This window comes from Macrotis lagotis, chromosome 4, assembly GCF_037893015.1.
Source record: "Macrotis lagotis isolate mMagLag1 chromosome 4, bilby.v1.9.chrom.fasta, whole genome shotgun sequence".
Taxonomy (NCBI): domain Eukaryota; kingdom Metazoa; phylum Chordata; class Mammalia; order Peramelemorphia; family Peramelidae; genus Macrotis; species Macrotis lagotis.
This window is the reverse complement of record NC_133661.1, coordinates 154270690-154282094: the sequence shown is the minus strand read 5'-3', so window position 1 is coordinate 154282094 and position 11405 is coordinate 154270690. Positions and strand designations below refer to the sequence as shown.

The 11405-nt window shown below is 39.8% G+C and overlaps 1 protein-coding gene across 1 annotated transcript in view; it reads left to right on the top strand.

Moving 5' to 3' along the window:
- The first annotated feature begins 2767 nt into the window (after positions 1-2767).
- The window catches only part of LOC141522750 (uncharacterized), a 296368-nt gene continuing 287730 nt past the window's right edge, over positions 2768-11405 (top strand). The window contains exon 1 of the mRNA XM_074236220.1: positions 2768-2869. The gene's annotated coding sequence lies outside the window, so the exon portion shown is untranslated. The remainder of the gene's footprint in view (positions 2870-11405) is intronic.

The window sequence follows — 11405 nt, the reverse complement described above, 5'->3', positions numbered from 1 at the left end:
GTGAGGACAACAATGGGGCTTTGCTTGTGGTGCTGGAGGCACCAAGAATTAATACACACTTTTAGATGGAGGGGATATTGAATTCATTCCTTAAATCAATCTTTAACCAAGAAGAATGAGGGGAATTTCTTTTTGAACAATTAGCCAGTAATGACAACCTTGAGAAAATAGCTATTGATGAAGGGCAGGTAGTGAGGGACAGGGTGAGTGAAGGGGAAATCAGTGGAAAATTTAAAGAAGCATAAATCAGTGGACCCAGATGATGTATTTCCTGGGGCTGGAAAAGACTGGCTGAAAAAATTGTTGACCCACTTATAGTGATAGATGACCATGGCATAGTGGTTGGGGTATGTTTGATTTCTCAGGCTAGAGTTATAACAGAATGAGGCAACTAAAACTTTGTCCCCTGATACTATTAGGGGAGGGGAGAAACTTTTCCCTAGGATGGGGAGGAGTAAACTTCTTTGTGGCTACTCTGTCCTTGCACTTTACTTGGTGATGGTGGCCAACTCTGTTGGCTGCTGTGTTGTGTCCTATTGCCATGATGCCTTTTCTCCTGGAGCTTGCCAACCTCCAATCTCTAGCTATTGGCTTGGTGGCCTTCCCTCTTGCCTTGACTATGCTTTTGGTTGAACTTACTCCTGTTCCATGACTGTCTATGTCCTCCCTCCCAAATATTTTTACTCTGAGTGATAAGTATATTAGTTGTTGTCTTGCTTCAGATTTACCTTCTTGGGGAACAGCTTGAAAGAGGATTCAGAAAGTGGGAGGGGATTTGGGTAAGAAGTTTCTCCAACCATCCTAATTCTTATTGCAAGAAGTAGAGAGAACTCTTCAAACTGAACTTTTTTTTTTTTAGTGAAGCAGACAAAGCTATAGAACCTGTCATCCTATAAGGTGGGAGATGCTTCTTCTAATATTCTTTCAGCTTTCTGACAATCATCTTCCCTTTGCCCAGAGCTCCAAGCCCCTTAATAATACCCTAGCTTATGCAGGACTTCCCAATAGATAACACACCCCTTTTGGAAGAACTATGAACTGGGGGAGAGAGCTTGATTAGGTGAGAGATGGGTCTAGGGGACAGATGTATCAGCACTTGAATGCTATTTAGTAGATATAGGTGAATGTTTGCAGAATAAGTAACCTGAGGTCAGAAACCAGGGTAGCTATAAATCTTAGACAAGGCTAGGTTCTACTCCCTTTCCCCTCTGTGCTGTGACTGTCTTGCACATCAGTTGAAGCTCATAGAACCTTGGAGTGTTATCAATGGAAGGAAATTGAAAGGTTATCTAGTCTTCTCCTCCCCTTCCTTTATCTGAATGTTAAACAAATTGAGGCCCATAGAGATCAAGTAATTTGCTCAACTTCATCCAACATGCTAATGACTGGACCATTATGAATGAATGAATGCATGAATGAATGAACTGCTTATTCTGTGCTAAGCACTGGAGATAGGCTGTTCTTAGAACATCTCTGTTATCTGACATTGCCATTTGTTAGACAAACATTTTTGCAAAATTAAGGGATGTCAGAGCTTCTTTCTATTAGAGACATAACTCCCCAAAGGCAGAGGGACAGTCTGGAGAATATAGAAGAATTAATTGTCTCAGGTGTCTTTTTTTCCCTCCAGGACTGACCTTTCTCAAGGACTGGCCCCCTTTCCATCTGCTTCATTCATTCCCTTCTCTTCATCCCTCCACCCTTCCCTGTATGTAGCATTTTTATTATTACCCAAATTACTGTTGTTGCTAGGTGTGGGACTGCTCCATCCTTAATGCAGAAAGAGGGACAAAAAAGATCTGCACTTAATTTAAGATGACAACTTAGGTTTCCTTCTGAGATTTTTTGGCCAACTATCTCTTAGTAAATTATATCTGACAGCCAGAAATAAACTCTTGCCCAGATTTATGCTTTGTGGGGAGACATAGAAGGCTGCTCACTAGATGATAATGGCAAAGAGAATCTCAAAAAGGACCCACTCATTTGAGGGGAAAAAAACAACAAACTTTTGTGCCATTCCCCCCATGGTCCTATTCCCTTTACCACTTCTTGCTGTGTTCTGCTCTGAGACAAACTTGTTTATCCAGAGTATGATGACACCGAGCACTAGTAGCAAAACTGAGCTCTTTGTCCCCCAAAATAGGCTGTACTGGTATTTCTCTAGACTCCTTTCTCCTTTTAACCAGAAAAAGGAGGGGAAGAGGGGCAGCTTTAGAGAAAGAACCAAGGACATGGCATCTTTGAAAGTTTTCCCAAAGGAGATGTCAATGTTAGCTGAGATTGCCAGAATTTACTTTAGCTATTACTATGGATGAATAATTATGTGCAATTCAGCCAGTGCTGTGGGTTCACGGCAGGTTAATTGGGAATAATGGGTTTCATTCCAAACAGTGAGGAATGATATTTCAAAAAAAAAAGGCAGTCCTGTGCTGGATGAATAGAAAGGGTGTCCTTGCTAACCCAATCCCTGCCCTGTTCATCTAGGAAGCAGGACTCCAGTTTTAGATGGGGTATTTGTTCCATTTCTTCCAGAGAGCATGCAGGGCTCCAGATGCACCAGAGGTCCTGGAATTCATTTTAACTTTCTCTCATAACTTTCTGCCTTCAGACTGTGGTGCTGGACCTTAACCAGTCTACTTACTAAAGAAGGCAAGAAAGTTGGCAAGAAAGCCACTTTTCTGACCATTCAAATAGCTGAACTATAAGCTTGGGATCTTCTTCTCAGGAGTCTATCTCTTGACTAAAAATTTAGAGGGGAAGACCACTTACTCCTCCCTAAGGAAAGGGGCATCTGAGTTGGGTCTGATATCAGATTAATTCTCAGCATGTGCTCCACTGTTTTCTTCATTAAAGACACCAAGGAACAGAAGTGAGTAGTTCCTCTTTTGTGTTGGTTGGTACTCTGCTGGTTTGCAGAGGCATCGAATGTGCCTTGATGAGAAGATCATAGATTATAGATTTAGGACTGGAAGGGACCTAAGAGGTCTTTTTGGTCCTTCTCCTTTATTGACTGATGAGGAATCAAGTTAGAAGACTTCATAGGCAGTAAGAGGCAAAACTGGATTTTGAAACTAGGTCTTCTGACTCCAAATTGATGAGATGGGATTTGTTCATTTATTCATCATACTTTAATGAAATGATTCCTACATGTAAAGCACTCCATTGTATTTGTTTGTTGGGGGTGGAGTGGGGTAGAGAAGACTGCTAATTGCATAAACCCTTCTCTGGAGTAACTTGCAGTCTGGTAAGAGGGAAGGACAAGTACAACAAGGATGATGATAGTTGCAAGCAAGGGGAGGTCCATGGAAAATGTTTGAGAAATGGAAGGAATATGGGGGAATGCCAGTCATCAAGGAAAGGCACCTGATTTGGGTCTCTAAGGAAAGAACTTAGGTAGATGGAGGCAGAAGAAGGGTTGGCCAAGCCAACCTTAAGGTGTGATATGAATAAAGACAAGGAGAAATAAGATGGCAACATGGAAATGGGAGATTGTGGTTCATTTTGTTTGAGGCATAGAATACATACAGGATCAGACATAGGAACTTCAATTAAGAACTAGAAAAGATCATGAAAATCATCTGGTTTGATCTCTTCATTTTACAAAAGAGCCAGAGTCTAAATGATTTGCCCAAAGATGCTGGGGTAGTTAGTAGCAGAGTGAATTGATTATTCCAAATCTAGATTTTATAGGGTTTCAAAGACCCAGGATCAGTAGGGAGCCATTGAATGTTTCTGAGTAGGAATGATGAGAATCACAAGATCATAGTAGTAGATGTCTAGGTAGGAAATCTATTCAGACTGGGGATATGAATAAGGGAATTCCATTAATTGAAGTCTATTGTCCAGGTCATAGGAATAGCAGTTCCATTATACTGGATGCTGGTCTGAGAACATTTTGAATATTGTGCTGAGGTCTGGTAACACATGTTATAACTAATTTTTTAAAATCCAAACTAGAACACTAAGGAGAGGATAATAAATTACTCTAAATATTTGAAGAGCTATGGACAGAATAGACCATCATCTGGAAGAGTAACTAAATTCCAGATGGCAAAACTAGGACTAGTGTCTGGAAGCAAAAGGAGGACAGATTTTGGGCATAACATAAGAAAGAATTTCCTGACAATTAGAGCTGCACAACAATGGAATGAAGGCATGCCAAGGCAGCATGATATAAAAAAAATTGAGTATGGAACTTGGAATAAGAAAACCAAGAATAGTAGAAAGAATGATGATGATGATGATATTTGTCCTTCATTCTCAAAGAACAAGACATCAAGGAGGTGATGCCAAGACAAGCACATGAATTGGATTTGTGTGAGTGGATACTGTGCTAAGTCACCAGTTTCGTTTTCTCCTCCAGAGCTGTCTGAGTCCAGTGGCCAGATATGAATCAGGAAGACTGGAGATGGTTCTGGATGCAAGGCAATCAGGGTTAGGTGACTTGCCCAAGGTCACACATTTAGTAAGTGCCAAGTATCTGAGACTGAATTCGAACTCCTATCCTCCTGACTCCAAGATCAATGCTCCACTGTGCTATTCAGATGCCCCTAAGAATACTGAAATTGGAAGGATCTGAGTTCAAATCCTGATTCTACCACAATGACTTCCTGTGACTATAGGCAAGTCACTTCAACATTTTGGATTTCAGTTTACTTATCTGTCCAGAAAGGAGTTGGACTTAATCAAGCAAAGCCCTTTTCAGTTCAAATTCTGTTTTCCTATAACCCAAGTTTGAATCACACCTTTCCTACTTACTGCCTGTGTAGCCTTGAGCAAGTTATTTGGCCTCAATTTCAACATGTATAAAATAAGAAAATTGGAATAGATGATATCTCAGGTCCCTTCCAGGTTCAAATACTATTAAAAACACTTTGTAAAGAGTAAAGCCCTCAAGAAATCTGAGTTGCCATGAATAAGAGGCAGTGTGGTGTAATGGAGAGAGTCAGAACCACCTGGTTCTGAGTTTGAACTTCAATGCAGCTGCTTTCCTCCTTCCTTCAAGAGCTCTGAGCCAAAGATGAGGGAAAGGATTAGGGAACAAAAGGGGGATTTAGGCAGAGGAGTTAGTGTGATAACAGAAATGGAGGGAAAGGTGAAGAAAGAGGCAGAGGTTAAGGACTTAAAGAAAGAGATGGAAGAAAGCAGAGAAGAGAACAGGAGAGAGAGAAATAGCAATCCTTAATGTCTTTTCAATTCATTATCTTTCTCCATATAATTTGAGAATGTGATTTCCTTTGCATAGAATCTTAAATGCCATGTATTTATTTTTTATTTTATCGAATTTTAAAAAAATTTTTAGTTCTGAATTATCCCCCTCCCCTTCACTTAGAGAAAAGGCAAGGATTATGATACCCAGTATACATTTCAAGTCTGATGTATATGGATTGGAGCTAGATGTGGCTTTAGAGCCCTTTCCTACCCATTCTTTTTGCTTATGAAGATACTGAGCTCTATCAAGGTGAATTGACTTGTTCAAGGACATATGTTAACAAGGTATAGAGTTATGGATTTGTACCCAGGTCTTCTGACCTTCAAATCCAATGCCCTTTTCAAATATATAGAAAGTAAAAATCTTCATGATTCTAGAAGAGATGCAATTTTGGTTTTTTGTGAATCTAAATTAAATCACATCCCATTCCTTCAGGATAAGACTATTGTTTTGTCTTTCCTTGTATCCCCAGGTGTCTGGAATATAACAGATGCTTAATAAATGCTTGCTGATTGATTGGGATCCATGGTCTGTATAAATGTGAATATCTTGTCTCATCCATTCCAAGTACTTGAAAATCATTTCTGTTTGTGTGCATGTATCTGTGGACCAAAGTGGCTCTGAGAAATCATATGGGCTACCTCACCTCTTTGTGAAGCTTGACCAGAGTATAGATTTATTTGAGTCATATAGTGAGTCTGAATCAAAAGGACAGGCCTTCCATGAAAACTGGAAATGGGGGGCTTATTCTGTGAGCCTATGCTCCTCTTTATCTTTTACTTAGCCATACATATACCTGCAGGTGCACAATAGCTATTGCCTACTTATTGCCTTTCAGGGTTTGCCAGATCTGGCTAATTCTGTAGCTTCTATATAAGGTCAAGTAGGCATCTGTAAAGAATTTAGTTCCCAATGTTTCAAAGGTACTTCTCCAATTTGGGGGTAATCCATGGGCCAAAGTGATGACTCAGGGGCAGCTACCCTTCAAGGAACAACACTTGACCTAGGTCATCTATATATAAGTACTCATTCTATCTCCTTTGATAAATTATTCCTGTCATTTTTCCCAACAATGGGTGTATCATCAAGGTTCAGTTCTGCAACTTCTTCCCTTCTTGATTTTTCTGGGATTTGGAATTTTCTTCTATTTTCTCAATCTGAGAATCTCTTCTCTCCATTCAGATAAATCCACTGTAATCCCTGGAGACAAGCTAGGGGAGACCATATTTTACAAGTGATAATATCGGGCAGAAATTAAAAAGAACAAGGTTGTAAAGAAAGGAATATGGAAGTACAAAGGTATGCAGTGAAATCGTACAGGGTTATTATTATTCTTGTCTTGTATGTGATGTAGTGAAGAGCATGAAATTTGGAATCAGGGAAACTAGGTTTAAATTGGGGTCCTGTCATTGGCCATTGAATTTCTCTGCCCCACTTTTATTGTTCAGTTATTTCAGATTCTCTTTGAGGAGAGTCTGTAACACCATTTAGGATTTTCTTGGCAAAGATACTTGAGTGTTTTGCCATTTCCTTCTCCAACTCATTTTACAGATGGGGAAATTGAGGTAAACAAGATCAAGTGACTTACCTATGGTCATGCTATCTGAAGCCAGATATGACGCCAATAAGGAGAGTCTTCTGACTCCAGACTCAGTGCTTTATTTACTGGGCTATGTAGCATAAAGGATTTGGACTGGATAGTCTCAAATCTTAATTTGTTTCTAAACTATTCAATGAATGAGTGGTCAACAAGTATTTCTTAAGTACTAAGGATAAACCAGGCCCTGTGTTTAGCTGCTCAGGATACAAAGAGAAAAATGAAACTGGCCCTACCCTCAAGGAGTTTGCTTTCTGTCTGGGGATACCACATGTATGTAAGTGTATAGGAAACATCTACAAATTAACTACCAGGTTAATTTTTGGGAGGAGGCACTAGCAGCTGAGAGAAGGGGAAGGTCATGAAGAGGGATGATATGTGAGCTAAGCTTTGAAGGAACCTAGGAATTTAAAGAAGTGGAGTAGAAGGGGTGCTTTCCAGGTCAGTCTGAACAAAAATAGATGAGAGAGGAAATATCAGATGGGAGTAACAGTTCATGGAGCTATGAAAGGTAGGTAAAAGCCAGGTTGTGAAGAGTTTTGAATGCCAGATGGAGGATATTTGATCCTAGAGATAACAGGGAGCCAGTGGAATTTCTTTAGCAGTGGAGTGGTGTGGGCAGATCTGTGCTTTAATAGTATTGCAATGGCAACTGTGTAGAGGGTGGACTGGATGGGGTAGAGAATGAAGGCAGGAAACAAATTAGAAGGCTGTTTGCAATAGTTAAAGAGAGAAGTAATAAGCACCTGAACCAGAGTGGTGGTAGTAATAAAGAGAGGGGATTGGTGTGAGTAATATTGCAGAGGTTCAAAGCAGCAAGATTTAGTAGCTGTTGGAGAATGTGGGATAAATGAGAGTCAAAGGTGATACTAAGGTTTTGAGCCTAGATAATCAAAAGGAAGGTGGTTTCCTCAGCAGAAATAGGAAAGTTTGGAAGAAGAGTATGATTTTAGTTGTTTGACTGATTGAATGAATGAAAAAAAAAGCCTTAATTAAGCACTTAAAATTTGCTAAGCACTGGGCTTAGGTACTGGCTTTATGAAAAATAATAAAAAAAACCCAAACCCCAGACAGACCTTGCTGTTAGGGAATTTACATTTTAATAAGGGGAAAACAATATAAGTAGAGAGCCAGGTGGCCAAAGAAGGGCATATTATTCTGGGAAATCTTAGGGATGTTGAATGAAACTATAGACCAGTCAATTGATCTAGAGGCACAGATATGTTGATTTGATTACATTTCTCAGCAAGAAGTGGCAAGGGAAATGTGATAATGGGGTAGAAAATGGCCAAGGTAAAGATGAGAATATGCGATTCCTAGGATTTCAGAGTTTTTTCTGGTCATGGATATGGTAGTCTTCTTGTATAGATATCCTAACTGAATACATGGGAGCTGATGAGGTAACTAAACAAACTCTGAAAGGAAGACATTGCAGAACTGAGCCTTGATGAAACACCCACAGTTGGGAAATATAACATGAATAATTTAGTAAAGAAGATGGAATAGTTGATGATGTATAGGTGGCCCAGGTCTGGTGTTCCTTGCAATTAACATTGTTTCCCCTAGCAGTGTTTCTTACTGGTGGAGTTATGCCTTTATATAACCTAGATCAGAGTAGTACTCAAGAGTGATCCCATCCGGAGGAAGTTAGCCTTTTGGTTATGCCATGTAGTTTCACCCAGAGAAGAATCAATTTTGTCCACCAAAGTACTAGGAGTGGTCATCTCCTTCAACTTCCTTTTTAAAAATAAGTTCAATATATTAACTTCATCTGAAAAGACTAAAAAATGATTAAGATTATGCCTCTCCCATCTATCCTGTTCTCTTCTCTCACTTAGCTAAAATCCTAGTTCAGGTTGTTATTTGAACTATTGCAACAGCTTCCCTGATTGGTTCCCCTGCTTCTAATAATCTCTTCCCTCTTTTTTTTTCTTTTGAAATTTTTATTTGCCTCTCCATCTGACAAAAATAAACATGCAAGTATAGCAAAGCCAATTCCCATATTGTCCAAAATACATACTTCTTTCTGGATTTTAAGTCTATCACCTCTCAGGGAGGAGATGGGTGTTTTTCATTTCAGATCCTCTAGAGTCATGGTTTATTATTGCATTAATCAAAATTCTGAGGTCTTTCAAAGTTCCTTCATTTTCTTTTGAAGAACAGTGTACTTCATCTGAGTAATTATTTTTCTTTTAAAACATTTTATTGATGTCTATCATTTTTTATGCTGCCTACATTTCCTGATATATTCTTTTACCTTCCATAGAGGTATCATTTATAACATAAAATATAAAAAGAGAAGATAAAGCACATACATTTTCCCACATCCAAGAAGATGAGCATATCGACCAAGTCAATATTATATATATATATATATATATATATATATATATATATATATATATATATGAAGAGGGAGAGAGAGAGAGAGAGAGAGAGAGAGAGAGAGAGAGAGAGAGAGAGAAGCATTCTCACCTATTTTTTTTAAATTTCAGGGTAAGACAAGCTTAGTCCTCATAGTAACCTTCCATTAAATTATTGTTATTTTGTAATTTTCAGGTAATCTTCCATCCCAGCTTTACATTTGTATCACAGCCTTAGGAATTACAATGAGATTTCAGGAAACACATTATCTTTCTTGATCTTCAAGAAAACTGGGATGATAGGGCAGGTTCTATTCCCATTTTACTGAAGAAGAAAGTAAGTGACTTATTCAAGATGGCAGAGGTTGGAGCAGCTAGGTGGTGCAGCGGATAGAGCACGGGCCCTGGAGTCAGGAATACCTGAGTTCAAATCCAGCCTCAGATACTTAATAATTACCTAGCTGTGTGGCCTTGGGTAAGTCACTTAACCCCATTTGCCTTGCAAAATCCTAAAAAAAAAAGATGGCAGAGGTCAAGTTAGAACTTTTATCTAGTGACTTCAGAGAATCCAATGTTCTTGCTATTAGCCCCTACTAAGAAAGAAAGAAAGCTTCCCCCTCCACCCTCAGTCCCTCCATAGCATCAAAACTAAACATCTCAAGCAGCTGTTGTCCCTTTGAACAAAACTCTAGAGGTAAGGAAGAGGGAGATGACTAAGTGGGATGGATGATCTCGTCCAAGCCACCTCAATCTTTGTGTCATTTCATGTTCTTGGTTCTCCTTTACTGTTCTCCAGTTTTCCTGGAAATGAGGTGATAAGTGGTAAAGAAAAATATTTTTGGGGGGAGGAGCCAAGATGGCAGAGTGAAGGCAGCATTTCCCAGAAACTCTTTCCCCCCCAAAACTCCAAAAGCCATCAAATGATGACTCTAGCCAAAATTTAGAGGGGCGGAACCCACAGAAAGACTGAGTGATACATTTTCCCAGCCCAAGTTAGAAGTTCCATGGAAAAGGTGTATTTTACCAGGATGGGGGTGGGGGTGAATAAAAACCCAGCCACAGCTCAGCGCAGCCCAGCCCAGCCCAGCCCAGTCCAGGGAACACCGAGAACAGCTCAAAGGGGAGGTGAGAGAACTCTGCTGCACCAGAATGAGTGTGCAGTGAGGAGTACCAGCCTCAGAGCAGCCCTGCGGCAAGAACCTGCAGCAGGAATTTGGGGAAACCAGCCTGCACCTCCAGAGCACAGCCCACAGATGGTAAGGAGGTCAGGGGAGACTGCTGTCCCTGGGGTAGGACTCCGCTGTTTGCCCACACTCATATCCAGGTTGCAGTTTGGCCTTCCATACCAAGATAGCAGGGACCCTCCTCACAGCTCCAGGGCAGAGGGGAGTGCCTGTGATCATCTACATATCAAAGCACAGGGAAGAGAGCATAAGATCTTGGAGGAATAAAGGTCTCAGTGGGGTGTCCCCAAACCCCCCAAAACAAGTGTCCCAATAATATTCAAAAGCTCAGGAAGCACCCCCAAACCAGACACAGGCTGGAGAAATGAGGAAACAGAAAAAAGAGGAACAGCATTGAGAAATTCTTTGTCTATGATCCCAAGAAGGATCAAAATTATTCAATCTGAAGATGATGAAATACAAGCTCCTGCATCTAAAGACTCAGTGAAAAATGGAAGTTGGGCTCAGGTTATGATAGAGCTTAAAAAAGATTTTGAAAATCAAGTAGGGGAGATAGAAGGAAAAATTGGGAAAAGAAATGAGAGAGCTGCAGGAAAAACATGAAAAAGAAGTCAGCAGCTTAGTCAAGGAGATCCAAAAAAATGCTGAAGAAAATAACAAGTTAAAAACCAGCATAGGTCAAATGTATAAAACAGTTCAAAAAGTTATTGAGGAGAAGAATGCTGGCCAGATGGAAAAGGAGATAAGAAAGCTCTCTGAGGAAAACAAATCCTTCATATGTAGAATGGAGCTAAAGGAAGCTGATGACTTTATGAGAAGTCAAGACAACACCAAAAGAATAAAAAATTAGAAGAAAATGTGAAGCATCTCATTGAAAAACCAACTGATCTGGAAAAACAGATTCAGGAAAGATAATTTAAAAATTATTGGGATACCTGAAAGTCATGATCAGGAAAAGAGCCTTGACTTCATTTTAGAAGAAATCTTACAGGAAAATTGTCCAGATATCCTAGAAGCAGAGGGCAAAATAGAAATTGAGAGAATCCACC